The following is a 17,960-nucleotide window of genomic DNA, read 5'->3' as shown; positions in this document are numbered from 1 at the left end:
TATGGAGGAACTTCTGGTGTTATCTTCTTTTAAGACTCCATGCAAAGTCATGGATGGGGCAACTATGTCACATTATGTGGCTATAACAGAGAAATCCAAAGGCTTCCCGAGGTCTTCTTTGTTGAATCTTCATGTCTTTATCCACATATGAATGACCTAATTTGTCTGATGACCCTAATCAAAACTAGACTGTACTGAGGCACTATCTGCTATGGAAGTGAAAATGGAGAGTATTCTTTACACTTCCCTTCTCTGTGGCAGCCAATGCTTCAAGTTAAAAATTCCAAGTGATAAAAATTACTGTTACAATGGCTGGCCAGAATGAAGGCTAAACTGGGGCAGTGAGGCCTACATAGCTCCTCTCTTCAGTATCCACCATCTGCTCTGTCTCATATATATACAAATGAAGACAAATCTACACATTTTAAAATATCTTCTTAGAATTGGTGTTTTCTGTCCATCTTTCCAAGAATTAATGTCTGTCTGCTACCTTTGTCTGTCTAACTGCCTCATATTCTACAATGGGGTGCTGCTTTCAGAAAAGATAAAACCCTTCATTTTGCCAATAAGCATAGCCTCTTCTTAGGTTCTCCTACTCAGTCATAAACATCAACAAGCCACTCTGTTGTTCAAGAAACAGTTAACCAGTCAACATTATATATGTGTTCTTAGATATTCTACAGATATTCAAAAATATGCTTAGGTAACTAAATCATTAGAAGAAATAATATCGTACTTAAATATGACGCATAGTGGAGGAGATGAAAGGCTTTTTTCTTCCCCCTCCTTCAAAACCCAGCACCTATTAGACATTGAGTACTGTTCAAATCTCAGAATAAAGTTTCTGGGTACCATTAATTCACATTATTAATTTAAATGGAATAGAAAGTAGAAAAGAAGACCACAGTACTGTTGTTCATCTTTTTGTCTTCCCCAGTTCAATAATATATGGTGATCAAGGATCAAATGGGCAAATAAAAAATGAAAGTTGCTTTTTCTCTAAGAGCTGCTCCTAGTGGAGAGTTGAATGCCACCAACTCAGCTCAGGCTTTCTCTATACTTTCAGCCAATAGACATATGGGTTTCCCCTGAGATGCACATTGTCTTGGTGGTCTTGCTGGTGATTGTCTCTTTTGTTCTGATTATCATGGCTTGAACTAGATAATGGGTGCTCAGTTATTCCCAAGACCGTATGAAAGGATCATCCTATAGAGAAACCAATTTGCCTCTGTTTTCTCCAGGACAAGCTAATGAGTTTTACTGTTCTTCTATAAAATAAACCAAGTACAAGCATATGGGTAAAATAAAGCAGTTAAACCAATTATAAACACAAATACAGCTTCCTTAATAGCATCAAATGACTGAAGGAAAGTTGAGCTCTTGGCCAGCTGGCATGCCCTTAAGACTGCCACTGAGGCATTATTACATCTTGAAGTTTGTTGTTTGACTACTTTTAAATTGCACACTCACAATCTAAAGATGCTTAAAGGAACTATATTTTCTGCCATTCATTTAGAGATTTAGGCAGGAGTGATGGTCTCCTCGTGCGAGAAGGGATATTCTACAATAGACCTCAAGATTTCAGGAACCATTGTGTACTTTTTGAAGTCTAGTACATAGAAAAATAGAAAAGAAATGGTTCAAGCTATGCCCTACCTATGTCTCTGTCATTGCCTAACACCCCCATCTCATTAATTTTGCTTGAGAAAAGTAAGGAATCCATAAAATATTAAAAATGGCGTACTTTGAAAATAATTTCATGTAATAGCTTATATATACACCCCAATAATTTTACTCCAACTTGCTTGACACTCCTGGATACTTTTATTTAAACTCACATTATGCCTAGCTCCTTCCTCTCAACCTCATTTCTTTATATATCAGAATTTCTTTCTCCCATTAGCAAAAATAAAATCATGTAGGTGCAATTTTGTTTTCTTTATTCTTTGGGGACTAAATTTAACTAATTAACATTTTAATAACATTCCACCATTTGTTCTTGCAAAATTAGGGGACTTGCTGAAGATAGATTAAGATATACTCTGAGCCATCTGGAATTCAAGCAGCTTTGATTTTAAATAAGTTCTTGTTTCTCTATGTGCTCCTGGACATTTTGGAGTGATTAACATATAGGCCATAAGGTAAACTGTGGAAAGAATGAGATTTATTTATTTTTATTACACTTCTCACTCTCAAAAGATTCTGAATCGTTTCCCTAAATGAGATTTAGATATCAGTGTGTTTCCTGGCAGAGCAGACACTTGAGGTAAAGCTGTGTAATCTCTGATTCAGAGTCATCAGAGAGAGCTCAGTCCGTATGGAGAGGTTTTTGAATAATATGCTTGTCAAGAACAAATATTTTCATTACTTTTAAAAGTATATGCTGTAACTCAAAGAAGGTAAAGCATGGTTTTTGGCAGCAGTGACATGGCATTGGTTTAATGATTGACTCAAGGTTATTTCTGTGTAAAGTACATGTTGAGGACAACTGTTTGAGTGATGCAAACCTTTCCTAATAGGAAAAATGGCAAATATATCTTTGCCTAGATTGGAACAAAGGAAAAAAATCCTTGTAGGATGCTAGGGTATGCAAGCTACACATTAAATGAGTATGTTCCTAAGAAAGATGTCTAGAGTCACTGGACTTTAGACTACCAATTAGATTTTTTTTCATTACAAATATGACAGTATGGGGAAAAAAATGATACTTGTAGACACAGAGACAAAAGGGTTTCAAAAAAGCTGAGAGTATGAAAGGGTTCGATGAAATAAAATGTCAGTCTTATGAACCTATGTTCTGGGGCCTCTCCCAGGTTTACCATCATGCCAAGTCTACAATGGCAAATACGTTGAAACAAAATTCTACTCCCATGGATGGCTCAGAGCTGACTCCATGATTTCACGCATAGCTATGCTTCTTTAAGTCTCTCTGCTGATTCTTAATGATATGCTCAATGGTAGCTCTTTAAGTCTATCGTTAGCACACATCTCTAGGACTAAATTCACTCTTCCTCTCCCTCCTTTTGATGCCTTCAGGTTGCTCATATTTTCACTGTTTAGTTTACACCCTTGTCTGTCTGTGCACGATTGAAACCAGGATAATAGTATGTCCATGAGTTTATGTTTGTGGCAAAGCTTAATCTTCTCAATAACATTGAACTTACATTTTTTTTTTTAACTTTTGTCTCCATTTGTTACTCTTTTGTGTCTGTTTTGCCTGCATGTGTGTCTTACACCATCTGTAGGCTTGGTGGTGCCTTTGGACGTCAGAAGAGCTTGAATCCCCTGGAACTGGAGTTACAGATGGTTATAACCCATGATGTGGATGCTAAGAACTGAACCCAGGTCCTCTGAAAGAGAAACAAGTGCTCTTAACGCTGTGCCACCTATTAAGCCTTGACAGTTACTTTTACTACCCATTCATAAATTAAAAAAACAAAAAACTGAAGCCCAGCAACTTAAGAGTCTTGCATAATATTACAAGGACATTTTCTGATTCAATGTATTTGTACCTAGAAAAATATAATTCAGTATTAGAAGTTGTAAAAATAATTAACACCATCCATATTAAAGAATAAGTCTTCTAAAAATTTTAAAAGTAGATCTAAGGGTAACGGAGTTGTAATAATAGTTAAATAACAATGGACATATTATAATAATGACTCTTAAAAATTGCTCTATTGAAAATGTAATTGTAAAGAACACCAAAACTCTAAACCAGAAATGTGAATAAAATTTCTGAGCCCCTTCTTTTTCTTATTTATTATCTTTCCAAGCATAACTGTTTCTGTTGTAAAAAGGGATATGTTTTCAAAATAAAGCAAGGTGAATGGAGAGTTAGAAAGACCTCAATCTTAGTCTTCAAACCAATTATTCATTTGTTTCTGAGTGAATTGACTCAAACTTAAAAGGAAATCCAAATAACAGCCAATGGATATTGTAATGAAAATGCAGACGCTACCCTGCCTAGTGCTGGTTTCCCAGCAACAGCTATTACATCTCTCTTGAGTCAGAGATTCACTGCTATTTTAGTGGACTGGACCACACACTTTCTACAATGACTTACCAACCAAAGCATTCTGTTATGAAAGTAACCTTGGACAACGTAAAACTGACATTCAAACCTATGTTCCAATAAATCTTTATTTACAAAGAAGCCATGCTCCAACTCAGATTTAACTATAAGCAGGATCTTCTCAACTCATAACTTTACTCCATGTTTGAAAGGAATCTGAGACAAAGATAATATATGTGTTAGAGGGGTCTGGGAAATGACTCAGCCAGTGAAGTACTTACCAGACAATCATGATAACATGGGTTCAAATTTTCATGACTTACACAAGAATTTGAGTATGATAATACATTCCTATAATCCCAGTACATGGGAAACAGGCAGAATTCCAGGAGAAAACTAGTGAACTAGGCTAAATGAATCAGTGAGGGACCTCATCTCAAAAAATAAAAGACTAAAGAAGGTGTCTTGAAATCAACTGCTGGCCTCTATATGCACACATGCATATATACATCCATAAAAGCATGCACATTGACACACGTATATTGTATACATACATGCACATTCACACGTATGCACACAAGGAAAATGTGCAACAGAGTAGTGAAATTAGTCTCATCCCCAAATACACTTTAGCAACTCTCACTCTCGATATGATTTTAAAACACTAAGAATCTTTATCAAATGCCTGCCATTTTCTACTATAAATTAATTGCATCTGGGTTAATACAAACTACCCCTGATTCCCTTGACTTTAGAGTCAGTGTGATTAAAAAGGAACAAGAAATAAAGTGACGACAGCACAGGCTGTGAGTTAAGTCAGCAACTTTCATGCAGAGCCATCTGTGGACCACTTCCTAGCAACAGGCTAATGTTAGCAAATCTTTTCTTCGGAGGTCACCATGGAAAAGAATAATAAACACCCTCCATCTCCTACCATCCGCAAATGTGCCCCAGAGGATGGGAAGCTCTACCACACAACTTCATTAAGCCTGAGATGCCTAACCACTTCCCTCTCTAAACAAAAACCGTGTCTTAGGATTCAATTTCTGGTACAAAATATCTGACATAATGATTCAAGAAAAGGAGAATTTATTTTGGCTCACGAGATCTGAGTTTTCAGTCCATGGTTAGTTGGCAGCATAGCTTCTTTGTCACAGTGGAGGAAAACATGGTTGTATTGATCAAGTTATTCTAGAGAACCAAATGCATCAAATGAAAATGTATCAAAGGAGGATAGATTAGATTGGCTTACATGATATGGGCTGGGTATTCCAGCAATGACTGTCTGCATCCTAGAGAGACTGGAAAGCCAGGAGAACTCAGTGAATGCTCAATCCATGAAATTAGGTGACACAGCAGTCACAATCTTTCTAGATTCCACTAGTCTTCATTCCTTCCTGGGTGGCTGAGGAAGATGGGTTCCGGGGTACATGAAGAATGGTAATGGCAGTGTCATAATGTCACACTACAGGGCAGACAAATACCAGAATAAGATATAAGACAAGCAGAAAAAAAGAAACCTCAAAAGACTTTGTGTTTGTTTGTTTGTTTCAGATTCCCCTGTAACCGAGCAGTTTCTGAGAAGGTTATATTCACACTTAGTTTGGGTCTTCATTCTATAAATTACATAAGCAAGACAATCTTCACAGGTGTGCTCAGACATTTGTCTCATTGGGGATTCTAGCTTTTTTCAACCAATAAACAACATTACACAACAATTGAAGTGGCACAAGTGTTGTTTCTTAGCCTGTGGTAGCCAAGAAAGATAAGGGAGAACCACACACACACACACACACACACACACACACACACACACACACACACACACCAAAACAAACCAAACATGTTTAAAGACATGTTTGCCACTAGTCTTCATTTTAAAGACATGTTTCCCCTACACAGACAGCAATTTTTAAGTTTCCACCCCCTGCCAATTTTCTGTTCAAAATTTGAAGCTGTCAGTTGTTGATTGCACTAAGGAGGGCAGAAACCTGACTATTCAACCACTTTACAAAAGCCACACATCTAAGGACTCGGTGCATTAGAGACTAAGCTTCTGTACTTTTACTTTTGTAGGAAAATACTCTAATTTCCAGGAGTTATCATGTTCTTTATATCACATATAACAAATGTTGACTTACATTTTCTACAAGGGCATAACCTGCCCTTGCCCTGTAATATCACTGTCTAAACAGCACTGTTTTAATCCTTGGTGATATGTAGATGGTTTCAATTATATTCTATAAGTGCTGACACTCAAATTTAGCTTAAGGCAAGCATTTTGGCCACTTCCCTCTGCTTAGGTTAGGAATAGAAGCATGGCCTATCTTTCAAATAGCATTCATAGATGGAAAATGGTCTTCTATATCCTACTAGGGTTATTTTCACTAGCTCTGGTAGTGCTGAGACAGAGCCTAGAGGACACAAAGGTTCACAATTATCTCAGCAGTCACGATTGCTGAGATTACAACCATAGTTCCTAGCAGTGTAAGGAGAGAATAAGAATCTGTAGAAATAGTTTTGTCTCCTTTTAACTCATCATGAACAGGGAGACGCTCATCAGTAAGGCATCTAGTATTGAAGACAGGGGTATGCATCAGTGGCATCAACCCATCCATCCTATGTACACGTGAGGGCACAGATCAGGCTTGAGTTAACGTGGAGACTGGTATGGAGGTCTTTTTGTGTAGAGTCCACATGACATGAATGTGTCAATGTCTGGCTTTCCAAATAGTCTACTGAATGTACCTGTGTTTCCATCCTCTTAACCACGTCTCCCTTCAGAAAAGAATTTTGGTGAAAAAAAAATGAACTGTGAAGATTTCTATAAAAGTTTTAAGGCCTTGCCATTACAAAAGGAATGTTCAGAGCAATGACTTTGCCATCACCTATCCAACTTCATAATCTTAAGTAACTGCGAAAAGTGATTACCAAATTGTATTTATCAACACTTCTTAAAAAAATCAAAAGCCTTTCAACATTTTCTATCTTTGGTTTATTAAAGACCAAAAGGCAGTTGTTTTAATTGATAACTTGTTTTCATACAGTAAATTTGAGGTAAAAATATTATGTATACTATCAGATTCATACAGTAAGCATTAGAAATTATTTTAAAACCCTCTCCTCCTACTGAACTCATTAGAGGAAGTTTTCAACTTTCTCTGGGTATTAACACTTGATCTTTGGGTTGCAGGCATTCATAGTTACTTTGTTTAGTTCTCAGTATATACTTCCTAATTTCCTAAAGTACATTTGAGAACATTTCACAAATTCTCATTACTTAATTATAAGATTTTTTTTTCTTGGTATATGACTTTTAAATGTCTTACTTTATGTCTAATATTCTTTCATCATAGGTCAGGAAACTAACAGAGAGGAATTCCATAAGAATATCATTTTTTCTCCTATTTTAGAAGACTAGGTTTATTATAGATTCTATATGCTTAAAATATGTTCAGGTTATAAAACATCTTCTCTGGAAGGAAAAGTTAAGTATGTATGAAGGTTCTCAACCTTAGTTAAGGAATTACAAAGTATCTGTAGAGAAGGAGGAAGCAGAGGCAAGATACATTATTCACCTTAAACTTTAGACATGCCAATCATCTCATCTTGTGAAATACATGCAAATGCAGAGTGCTCAGAAAGCAAGTAGGTTTAGGAGGTAAGGAGACATAGCCCTTTGAATGAGGAAACCATGCATGGCAAGTACTGACTTTTATAAGATTCTCAAGTAATATGCATTCTATTACCTTCTGGGATGACGATACTCAGCGTGACAACTGGATGGCTAGTCATGATACTAGAATAGGAATCAGAAAGCTAAACAAGATAGATGTCTTCTAAGGTGGTCTTCATAACATATGCCCTAGAGAGGAAAGGGTTCTGAGCATCATCCTCCCTGCAAGTGTTCTTGGTCAATGAACTAGAAAACACCAGCTGCTACAGTACCCTCTTGAAGATTCAAAATGCAAACAAATGGTAAGCATCCTAAAGTAAAGAGTCTCAAGTATGAAAGGTGTTAAATATGAAAATGTGCATAATACTAAAAACAATCCCCTTAACACACACTTCAGATTAAGTAACACCATGCTTTCCTGTTTAAGATGCTTTTCATGAGGATAGAAGCTTTCCTGGTGCAATTGAACACTCAAAACAATCTTCCCAACCTTCTTCAGAGGCTACTGACTCCCAAACATGTTTACTCACAAAACTTTCCTTTAAAGTCACATGTATTAACAGTCTGTGGAAGATCTGAAAGGAGCTTACAGTTGTGAAAACACTAATTTAATATTCTTATCTGCTTTTTAAAAAACAAGCTAGTGATTCTGTTTCATCAGAGAGAAATAGGTCAGGAAAGAAATAAGCTTGGGGCCAGAATGTACAGTGATTCTTGAAGAAATGAAACCTGAAGTGTCAGAACTCACCTGGAGATGCTAGAGCACAAAGGATGAATTTTATGCGAAAATATGAAACATCCCTGATCCTCCCAGGGACGCACCAAAGATCCAGGAAGGCTTAGTCCATGTTGGAGAGAATATTCTAAGATTCATCTTCAGATAAGTAAGAAACAAATTCTGAGAAAAGGAAAAAAATAAAAACAACTTCTAGAACTAACAGCATCCTGAGTGGGTTTACTACAAGTAAACTACCAGGTCTACGATAATCCCCTACATAGACAAAGTTCCTGTGAGAGACTCAGTTCTATTGACACCTAAATCTAGGACATGTTTCTGTGTCCCTTTGTGCCCTCCAGAAACCAAGAATTTCTTCCATATTTCATGAAGCCTTAGTAATTTTGTTTGATGTTATTGGTTTGGATTTTTGTCCATCTTATTCCCTCCACAGATACAAGGAATTGGCCATCCCCATCCATCTCAACTGAGTCCAATTTTCTTTTACCAAATTGAAGGGCAGGGGAGCAATAATGACCGAGGTCTGCTGAGGGACTGAAGCTGAGTTACACTTCCAATAACTTCACACAGAGAGATGATATACACCCTGAGCTATGCCGTGCTCTTTAGATCCTTCTGAAACAGAGCCAATACAGTTGGTGTGGCTAATATATTCTCAGAAGTATGTTTTGGGAATTTGGGGTAGCTCTGTGGACTATTTTAACTAGCCCATCATTGGTATATGTGTTTTCCTCTAAGGAAAACACTCACTTAGCACTTCAAGAGTCTAGGGGTGATGGACCACTTTTCAGCTTTTTGACCCTAGAAAAGGAAAGCCCCTTTTGAAGATCACAAACTATCTATTTACGGAGAGGTACAATGAGCTAAGATGCACATTGCATGTGTCCTAGTATGGAGCAAGTTATTAAGCCTCAAAACTAAATATAATTTTTGTCTAGATATTGTTATAAATAACTGTGAAACAAAACAAAAGCAAAGTGTGATTCTTTTGAAAGGTTTTAAAAGAATAAAATCTGCTAGAAATATTTCCAGAGAGAAAACCCAAGTAGAGAACAATGAAAACAGACAAGATGAGCAAATATATGTGATCTAATAAGGTCAGGAAAGGGAGGAGCTGATATATATTTAATTGACCTTTCACTAGCCTAGAATAGATATGTAATTCCTGGATACTATCAAACATAGCTTATCCCAGATCTTTCTCCTCTCTGAAAACTCCTGCCCCACCCTCCTAATATGCTCCAATGCTATGGAATAATGAACTTAGGCCATAATCACACATTTAAAAGGAAACCACTGATTGCATTCCATTCAATACTCCACTGTTGGTGGGATTGCAAGCTGGTACAACCACTCTGAAAATCAGTCTGGCAGCTTCTCTGAGAATTGAACCCAGTATTACCTGAGGACCCAACCATACTATTCCTGGGCATATACCCAAAAGATTCTTCAACATATAATAAGGACACATATTCTACTATGTTCATAGCAGCCTTGTTTATAATAGCCAGAAGCTAGAGGGAACCCAGATGTCCTTCAGCAGAGGAATGGATACAGAAAATGTGGTACATTTACACAATGGAGTCCTATGCAGCTATTAAAAACAATGAATTCATGAAATTCTTAGGCAAATGGATGGAACTAGAAAATATCATCCTGAGTGAGGAAACCCAATCACAAAAGAACACCAATGGCACGCACTCAATGGTAAGTGGGTATTAACGCAAATGCTCGGAATACCCAAGATATCATTTGTAAACCACTTGAAGCTCAAGAAAAAGGAAGGCCAAAGTCTGGGTGCTTTGGTCTTTCTTTAAAAGGGGAACAAACTATTCACCTGAGCAAATATGGAGACAAAGTGTGGAGCAGACACTGAAAGAAAGGCCATCCAAAGACTGCACCATCTGAGAATCCATCCCATAAACAATCACCAAACCCAGACACTACTGTGAATGCCAAGAAGTGCATGCTGACAGGAGTCTGATACAGCTGTCTCTTGAGAAGTTCTTCCAGAGCCTGACAAATACAGAGGCAGATGCTCACGGGGTCTCCAATGGAGGAGTTAGAGAAAAGACTGAAAGAACTGAAGGGGTTTGCAACCCCATAGGAAGAACAACAATATCAGCCAGTCAGACCCTCCAAAGCTCCCAGGAACTAAACCACCAGCCAGGAGTACATATTGAGGGACCCATGGCTCCAGCCACATCTGTAGCAGAGGATGGCCTTGTCCGGCATCAGCAGGAGGAGAGGCCCTTGATCTCTGAAGGCTTAATGTCCCAGTGTAGGGGAATATGATCGAGGGGAGGTCGGAGTGGTTAGGTGAGTCAGGGGAATGCCATCATGGAAGCAGAGGGAGGGGAAATAGATTAGGGGGGTTCTGGGGTGGAACCGGGAAAGGGGATAGCATTAGAAATGTAAATAATTTATCCAATAAAAATTTTTAAAAAATAAATATTCTCTTTGGTTGCATATAAAAACTATTAACAAAGTCTTATAGTAACCAAGGAATGTATATCAGGGCAGGTTCAAGTGTTCTGGACAGTCCAGAAGCTCACCTTGCAGTGGCTCTGTGGATGCTCCATACACATCTGTCTTTCAGTATTCTGCAACTCTTGTGGAGCACTTGTTTAGCGTACCTATTTTTTGTTATTTATTTATTTGTTTGTTTATTTATTTATTTATTTGCAGTAGAATTTTATCTCCACCCTCACCCCAACCCACCCTCTGACTGTTCCACATCCCATACATTTTCCCCATTCCCTGTCTCCACAAGGATGTTCCCACTCCCCCAACCCCCACCTAACTGAACATCCAAACTCCCAGGGGCCTCCAGTCTCTTGAGGATTAGGTGCATCTTCTCTGACTGAACACAGACCTGGCAGTCCTCTGCTGTATTTGTGTTGGGAGTCTCACATCAGCTGGTTGGTGGTCCAGCATTTGAGGAGTCTCAGGGATCTAGGTTAATTGAGACTGCTGGTCCTCCTACAGGGTTGCCCTCCTCCTCAGCTTCTTCCAGAATTCCCCTAGTTCAACCACAGGAGTGATCGATCAGCTTCTGTACATTGGTTGGGTGCAAATATCTGTATCTGACTCTTTCAGCTGCTTGTTGGGTCTTCCAGATTGCAGTCATGATACGTCACGTTTTGTGAGTGCTCCATAGCCTCAGTAATAATATCAGGCCTTGGAACCTCCTTATTCTCTCCCACACCCTGTTTGTCTGAGATTATTCTATGCCACATTGTAGCATCTGTGCCCTGTCTTCTACCACCTCTTCACTGAGTCCATCAGTACTAGTGTAGGTAGTACTGACATGACCAGAGTAACCACAGCTGAGTGTTTAACACTTGTATTGTGCTAAGGTTACATGATAATTCTAGATGTGTCACCTTCAATGAGACTGTAAGGTCCTTTGGGGTACAAACCATGCCTTCTAAATTTCTTTAAGATGCTATCTTAAAAGTGAGCAGATGAAAACTAATAAATGCCAGAAAAAAAAAAAAGAGAATGCTTTCACAATCTAAGTTTAAAATGCACCTTGATCATTCTCTAGAGACATAAGTAATTTTATAGAAGTCCAAGTTCAAATGCATTTCACCTCTGCAAATGCAGTTTGGAAGGGTCTCCACTGCTGCTCCAGAGAGCTGTGAAGGTATCTGCCAACTGAGCATGAAATGTAGTGATGTCATTCAGATGGAAAATAGAATCACTTATGAGATCAGGGCTCATTGTCAATTCTCTATATATTTGCATTTATTGTGACAGATGCTGTCGAATTTCATCCTAGCTCTATTATTCTACAGAAATAGATTGGCCCTCGTGCTATACAATAATAATTAGAATAATATCACCCATTAACTCTCCATGCTCCTTTCTATCTTGAAGGCTCAGAGAAAGCTTTGATGATTTTAAGCCTAAACTCTATTACCAATTTCAACTGGACACTCACTTTATCCAAAAATTTCATTTTTGACTGAAATATTTCATGGGCTATTCACATCCCAAAGGGGATTTTTTTTTCAAACTTTAAGATAATGGGTTTCCTCCATCTTGACTTGGAGTAGAATGAATAAATGCATTTTCTCCACAGAAAATTCATAATGCCTTAAGGTGAGTTTGTGCCTATGACATATTCTTAACCACCTCCTGAATTGCTTTCTCTTCATTTCTAAGGTTAAATGGGATGTTGGCAGCTTCTAGGAGAATTCTACCTTATGTGCGGATGGAATTTTTTTATAAATACTAATAAAGAAAAAAATAGTATTATAGGTATTGGCTGCACAGAGAATACAATGAAAACTATCCAGCAATTTCCAATAAGATGCTCATTGCTTATTACTATCCACAGACATCTCACTTGCAAAATTAGATGTCCTGTGCCTTAAATATAAAATATTGTTTATTTTTCCATTTTAAAAGCATTTATATTTTAAGAACAAAGAAAGAATGAGTGAAGTCTGTGTTTTATCGAGAGCATTCTACTTGGAGGCATTAGGAATGTCGGAACATTAATCAGCCATGCAAGAGAAACCAGCCCATGCTAAATTGAAGAGGGTGGCCGGAAAATGTTGACTGTGTTTCAAAGGAAGTTAAAATAGCGAGCATATTAGGGGCTATGCCTTTAACATTAAATTAGTTAAAGGTGTTCACAACTGGGAACTTAACATTCTGACATCTTGAAAATTGCATTTAAGAATATTTTGCTGTCTGAGGAAAAAAAAATCTGGCCATGGATTTAGTCCAGTGATCATAGCCATCAAAAACTAAGAGGACTTAAAGGTGCCCCAGCCATTACTTTGCCAAGTAGTTTAAATATGAAAATGTGCCCTAATAACAAAAGTGAAAATTGACCCATGGGCATATGGGGGTAGTAGCCATGTAGAAACATCCTGTGAGGCCTAGAAGCCTCAGGTTGAGTTCTGAAGCACAACCAAACCATTACAGGTTAACTGATGAAATGCTTATATCTGGGGGCCTATGTCTAAGAAAAATGGCCAGAGCTGATGTAATTTATGGACCTTCCATTCAGGTATGAGTAATCATGCGTCTCTTTTTTTCAGCTCAAATGCTAGATTTTGCCAAAACATAAAGGCCTATAAGAATAGGGGTCATGAGGAATGATAAGATCAGCCAGGAGGAAAACTTTGGGTTCTGATAAACACTTGCAGCATGAGACATCCACAACGTTGACTTAAAATATGGACACTAAATTGTTTTTAACTCTTTATGAATTAATATTAGAAATATGCATTGATAATTTTAAAACACAAGCTATCTCAAACCCTTAAAGTAAATACTAGCTCGAATTTCTTCCCTCTGTCCTAGCAGAAATCCCGTTTTCTAGAAAAAATAATGCAGACTCTTTCCTATATATTGTTAATGTTATATATTTGAAATACTGTTCATGACGTCCTATTGCATGTTTTAATTTTCATGCATATTTTCAGTAATTAATGTGTCTCTGCACTTATGTATGTTGTTTACAATGTGTCATAGGTGTGGTTATCCTTCACAAGGAATGGGTTGGCTCCACAATGTCTCCCTCTCTTCTTTATCTCTTTACAGTGCAACTCTTTATTAAATTATATGGAACATACACTTGTCTTCTAGCTGACACCAGTGAATATTGAGTTCAAATTGTACCAGGCATATTGGTTACTCTATTGTTACTTCTTCGTATTCTTGATTTCTGAAAACTCTCATGTCTGGACATTTCTGACTGCGTTTATACTAAAGGAAAGATATGATCTAATGAAACTCTGGCTGTTATGTGGGGCTTCTCTTATGATAAATCTTTGGACTAAATTGGACAAGTTGCAAACATAATGATTAAAGGTCATTGCCTCCCCCGACCCCTGAGGGGGGGATATTTCTGTTCTCCTACTTGGGGACAATAAGGCAATTCATGTTACAGGAGGAGAAGCAGGAGAAACATGGTGAGGGTTTCTCACCCCAGCTGCCAGGCATTCAGTTTTCTAAAGTCTATGGATTTTGCTCTATTGGACATTTCAGTGTTCACATCTATCTCTCTGATGAATTTCTCCAAAGGCCAAAGATGAAAACTGAGTTCCTTGCCACATAAAGTAGGAGAGAAGCTGTAGATGAAGAAGTTCATCTCCACTAGTAGAAAGGAGCAGAGTTTGAGTGTTTCTTTGAGCACAGGGCATGTTTCTCTGTGCATAGGGCCTACTGGATCTGAGCTATTCTAGGGCTTTAGAGAGGGAATAGTTCCCCTACTTACTCAGTCCCTCTCACTAAGCACATGGTCATCTCCCCCTTTCCTCTATCATGCCAGTTACGGCTCTATTACCATATGCACACCCCAGTATGATTGTGAGAGTCAGTCTCTACTAAACAACAGCTTGTCATTTTAAAGAGAACTCAGGTATTTTCATAAGTCTATTAACCTCTTTTTATTTATTCCCAAACAGGGTATTCCTGGATGCACACTATTGACAGAATTGTTGGACATTATTATTCCCCAGAGATAATCTAGATTAACGTTTATTCTATTCCTTTTTATGTTTTCACGCTGGCATGAAAACAACTGAGGTCTGGACACAAGGTAGGGAAACTGTTCATTTCCCACAGATTAGGGAGTACCCTAGTTGATTCTATTTTGTTTATCTTCAATATCCTAACTGTGTAATGTTGTAGAGCTCATTCTAAAATAAGTTAGACTAGAAAAGTTTAGTCTGAAGATCAGAAAACCATGAGATGCACACTAGGTTCACAGAAGCTGTGAAGATGTTTGAATGCAAAAGGGAGGTCTATTTTAGCTTCTCTCAGTAGAAAGGCCAAAAGAGGTGATCATGTCTAAGTGTCAGCTGCAGTATTCCCGTAGAGCTGGATTTCATTCTGCCTTAATCCACTGTTGGCGTGATGTTCATTGGATCTTTTCTATGCTGTTGTTGTCTTTACATCATAGTTTGTGTATCTAGAAGAGTAGATAAGGACGTTACACTTTAAAGCCTTAATGGATTTCATTTTCATTGGAAAAGAAATGTGAGCATATTACTAATGGATCTGAATTCTTCCAGAAAAGAGGAATTAGATACTGCACAAATCTATATACTTTATTTCAACTAGGTTTTCAGAGTAAAAATTTTGTATTTATTTATAATGTTTATCATTGCTGTAATGTTAATTTAATCTCTTGGAGAAAAAAATTCTTCAGGCTGGTAATAAATGATATACTGGGAAACAGGGAATTGATAATACTTACTGATTTCAAACTGTCTGAAATTATAGCTTAAATTTACACTTAGGAATTATTTATATGCTCTTATGTCATCTCAATTTAAATAATATGTCACTCACTGGGACATAAAAATAACGCTAATATTAAAGTTTTTAAATGTTTGCTAATTGCATATGAAATGCTTAAATCCCCTGCATTTAGGGTGTTTTTTAATTGAATATTACTGTATTATAAAATCTATGAAGTTAAGTATGTTGAAATTATGAAATTTAAATATTGAATAATACAAATATAGTCCCTAAGATCCATCCTGAATTGTGTGTCTTGAATAAGCCTTTCTGACACAGGAGGTGTGGAGGTAGCAGGGAGCTGGTCCTGATCTTGTTGTTAGAGAAGAATGATTTACTCCCCTTTGAAAATACCAAATCTCCATTTAAATAGCCATTTTATTCATGAACATTGTGTTGCAGAATCAATGGTGTCATAGATTTTGCAAAACTCAAACCAAAATGAAATAAATCTTAATACAAGAAAGGTGAATCTGGTCCTAAAGGCATATATAGCATATATAGCAACTCTTAGTAACCTATTCCACATTCTTAGGTTGACTCAAATATTCAGAATTCCTCTACACAACTTAGTCAGGCGATTTGATATTGGGGCTGAGAGGTGCGCACAGAATGTCGTTTATGACCAGACATAACCACACAGCTGCCCAAGCTTTGTGGCCTTAGTACACTGTGAACCTTCTCTGAGTCTTGGCAGTAAGTGGAAGATGCTTCTAAGGTATATTTCATTCCCTAAAAATACAAAGATGATTGAAAGAATAAAAAAATTAAATGGGGGAATTTATACATGTGAGGACCTGAGTTTAATCCTCAGAATCCATGTAAAAATTGCCAGACCTGGGGAAAGATATTTGTAATCCTAGTACTGGGAAAGCAAAGCCGGGCATATTTCTTAGGCTCCAAGGCAGACATTCAAGCATATTTAGTGAGTTCCGTGACAATGAAAGAACTCTGTTTCAAAAAAAAAATAAGTTTAATGGCATTTTAGGAAGGATGACTGATGGTAACTACAGACCTCTACATATATGTACATACAACTGTGTGCACCTGAATCCACACACATGTTCAATCACAAACATGAGCTTACATACACACAAGTGCACACATGCTTGCACATTAATTAACATATATATAGAAAAGAGATTTATCAGAATGAGTTAAAGCTGTGGTTCAAATAATCCAACAATGGCAATGGCTGCCTAGGTAAGACAGTCCAAGAAGCCAGTTCAATCTATGAGGCTAGACGTTTCCACTGGTCTTCAGCATATTCCAGAATCTTGAAGAAGTCGGTTCTAATGCCAGTGAATGCATGAACTAACTAGTGAGAAGAAAACCAACAGGTCAAGATCAAAACTTTCCTCCTTATACAGTTTTCCAGCAGAAGGTGTCACTCAGGTAAGAGGTAGGTCTTCTCATCTCAAAAGATTGGTCTAAAAGGTATGTCTTCACAGCAGAAAATCCAAACATATTGGAGATGTCAGTACCATGGAATGACCATGAAGAACAACAGCAACAATGGACTGGCTCTATATGGAGGTGGGGTCTTGTTGGAGGAGGTTTGGCCTTATTGGAAGAAATGTGTGACTGTGGCATGGGCTTTGCCATCCTCCTCCTAGCTGCCTGAGGACAGTCTACTTACAGCTTCCTCTGGATGAAGACATAGAATTCCTATCTCCTCCAGCACAATACCATGCCTGCTTGAATACTGCCATGTTTCCTGTCTTGATGATAATGGACTAAATCTCTTAACCTGTAATCCAGGGCCAATTAAATGTTGTCTTTTATAAGGAAAATAAAGGTATGTCTTCCTACCCCAAAGATCTGGATTAGAAATGGATCTTTTTATTTCAAATTAAGTAAAAAGACCTCAGCACACTGCCCCTCCATTCTGGGTTATAGGTAATTTCATATATAGTCAAGTTGACAACCAAGAGTAACCAAAAAATGTGATTATTTCATGAGTGAAAATTTTTACTTACCCCATTATTTATTCATTAATTACTTATTCCTTCTCACGTATCAAGCATACCTCAAAGTTGGATTAAAAATTAGACTTTTGTTCTCAGTTGTAAGAAAGAAACAAATATTTTCATAGGTTTTGCTGCTTATGGATCTAAAATGGCCACAGTAAAATAATTTCAATCGCATTATATATCATTGTCACCTGTTCCTTCAGGTTTCTGGTTCCTGAAATAAAAATGTTCCAGCATCCGTAAAGAGCTAGTCATTCAGAATGGCTAGCCAAACACCAGTCTAACCAATTCTGT

At 37.5% G+C, this 17,960-nt stretch overlaps 1 long non-coding RNA gene across 1 annotated transcript in view; it reads right to left on the bottom strand.

The window, feature by feature from the left end:
- Nucleotides 1-5,121: 5,121 nt before the first annotated feature.
- Nucleotides 5,122-17,960, bottom strand: part of Gm41679 — a 61,514-nt gene continuing 48,675 nt past the window's right edge. Inside the window, exon 3 of the long non-coding RNA XR_877254.1 lies at nt 5,122-5,480. This is a non-coding gene — a long non-coding RNA (predicted gene, 41679). The remainder of the gene's footprint in view (nt 5,481-17,960) is intronic.

The sequence above is a fragment of the Mus musculus genome, chromosome 18 (assembly GCF_000001635.26).
Source record: "Mus musculus strain C57BL/6J chromosome 18, GRCm38.p6 C57BL/6J".
In the NCBI taxonomy this organism is placed as follows: domain Eukaryota; kingdom Metazoa; phylum Chordata; class Mammalia; order Rodentia; family Muridae; genus Mus; species Mus musculus.
Note: the sequence above shows the minus strand (reverse complement) of the source record. Positions and strands in the feature narration are given on the sequence as shown.